Raw genomic sequence first — 2,447 nt, 5'->3', positions numbered from 1 at the left:
GACTCAAACTCTTTAAGTATGTCTCTGTGACATTATTATGAAGTGTACTGTCTCATTGACAAATGTATGTAATCGCTCTCCTCTTGATGGGATGAGATGAAAGAGGAAGACAAAGAGGTTAGCTGTCCCCCCCAATGTTTGACTCTCCCAGAGTGCCCTTATCAGCGTCTGGAGATCTGCTGCTGTGACTGTGACATCATTTCCTGCCTGACCCTGGCCTGTGAAGATTAAGGGCGCCGGCTTGTAATTTTGACTTTCAACAAACAGAGGAGGATATAAGTCTAGGCATCTTCCTTGTTCATATCCCTCTACACCACAGATGTTTCACTCTGTGTGTGGTACTTCTGGGTCTTTCAACAGAGGATTTAGGATATGTTTAGAGTAACATGTCAGTCTGTGATGTACTAAAGAGAAAATAAGGGTCTAGGGGAGAAAACATCTCCATTCAAGGACATTCCAACAGGGTCAGTAGGACATGCATGTGCATGTGAGTACATGTATGTCTTTCATTATTCATTCAGGTGCCGTCAAGCAATGCATCTTGACATTAAATGCTCCCAAATGTTCTCTTCCTCTGTAATTGTAAATTATCAGTCCATCCAGTTCTACATATCACGCTCCATTTTTACAGCTAATAAAAGACAGGACAGAGGCGCCTCCAGCATTTTAAATTGCTCTCCATCTGTCCTACTTTAACAGCTTTTGCTCCCACTGAGATTTCATAATGAGACATCACATTTTGGTACAATAAGAGGGTCTCAGTGGGATTCAAATACACCCTTTGGACAATGCTGCCACATCTCTTTTTCAAGCGCCTTACAAAACACTGAAGAAGACAACAGAGTACTGATGATGGGAATGCAGCAGAGATATCCTCTACCCCATCACAAAAACCCTTTGATAGTCAACCCACAAAATGAACTTCAATCCCTTTTTGAAAGCGGTGCCCTTTCGCAATGATGCGTTTAGCTGCAATAGGGGCTAAAGCCGGACTATCTGTGAGAAAGCTTATAAGATCAAATACTGAAGATAATGGACCTTGCATGCTCTGCTGGGTTGGAATGAGACACTAAAGACTTCTCAAACTAGAAACATCTTTGCCACAAATGAGAAGAACAAAGCATGTTTGTTCCTTATGCTTTCTGCAGGGCTTTAACCGGTGAAGTGGGTAATCGTAAATGAAGTGTTCGAGGTTTTGTCATATCACATTGTTTTTAGATGAACTTCTGAAGAGGATTTCTTTTCTTATGTAAACTCGAATCAAAGACTTTTTCATTCTCCAGAATATGTGCAGGCCTTTGGTGGACACAATAAAGAGAGACTTCTGAGACAGTTTTGATTATGATCATATGTGAGGCTCTCCCGCTGTATGCTTCAGCAGGCCCACTGAGCACTCCCACATGTTTTGAAGGGGTCCCTGTCTGTACTGATGTGTTTTCAGAGAAGCCACAGTGTGGAGAGTCTTTAACCTCAGCAGCCTGAGTGTCGAGTGCTGGCCCAGTGTAGGAAGCAGGTGTTAAATTCTCAACAGCCCTAAGAGAGAGGGAAAAAAGGCTGTTAACAGAGGCACCAGAATGTGAGAAGTTAGGTCGTTAGCTCAAGACATTTTTTGACACATAATTCAAAATAGTTGAAGAAGTCTTGAGCAATGCTGCTAGCTTCTTGTAAACTGAAATACTAAACAAGCCCAATGAATGCTTTTCACTTAAACTGTCATACTTGATGCAAAGGCACCAGTCTGTTATTGATTTCACTGAAAAGAGAACAGATAGTTAGCCCGTGTGCCTTTGTTTCCACACTATTCAGGTTGCCTGAGCAGCTTCTGCTGTGTTCTGGATTTGTAATGGCGTACTTAATGAGTGACAATATTTTTGTTTACTAGTAACTACAACAAGAAGGCCGATGGGAGCTATTTTCTTACTCAGCTGTGTATAATTACAGTCTGACCAGGAATGAAGCATCTGTTGAATCTTCCTCAGCTCTATTTAACTCTTGCTGGAGGTAATAACTGAACTACATGCAAACACGTGTTGCATTAGCTTCACAATATTAACCTTTGACGTCTTACTGTTGTCAACTTAAAATGCAATTGTTTACAACGCGCTGTAAGGACAATAAAAAGACATTTTAACAAGGTAGAAGTTGGCACACATGTATGTTTTTAATTTTTAAAGGTGGTAACATTTTGGAATTGGCCATCTTTGTTAACATTATATAAGGACTGTAGGCTTTGTTTTGTAAAGATGTGTCATTAAGTGTCCAAAGATATGGGGTCATTTAAGTTTATCAGTAGTACAAGAGAAAGTAAAGAGGGAAGATTGTATAATACATGATAAAAATAGTCTCAGTCATGTTACAAATGTGTTTCTGATAGTTTTTAAGTTCTGAAGTTTTTTATATTGAAAAAGCTTGACTCAACTTGGTGTTGTATGGTGTGTGCTGATAGA

Source organism: Halichoeres trimaculatus, unplaced genomic scaffold, assembly GCF_033239565.1.
Source record: "Halichoeres trimaculatus isolate MK-OKI-2021-1 unplaced genomic scaffold, fHalTri1.1 fHalTri1_scaffold_1, whole genome shotgun sequence".
Taxonomy (NCBI): Eukaryota; Metazoa; Chordata; class Actinopteri; order Labriformes; family Labridae; genus Halichoeres; species Halichoeres trimaculatus.
The sequence above is the reverse complement of the archived record's forward strand: the minus strand, read 5'-3'. Positions refer to the sequence as shown.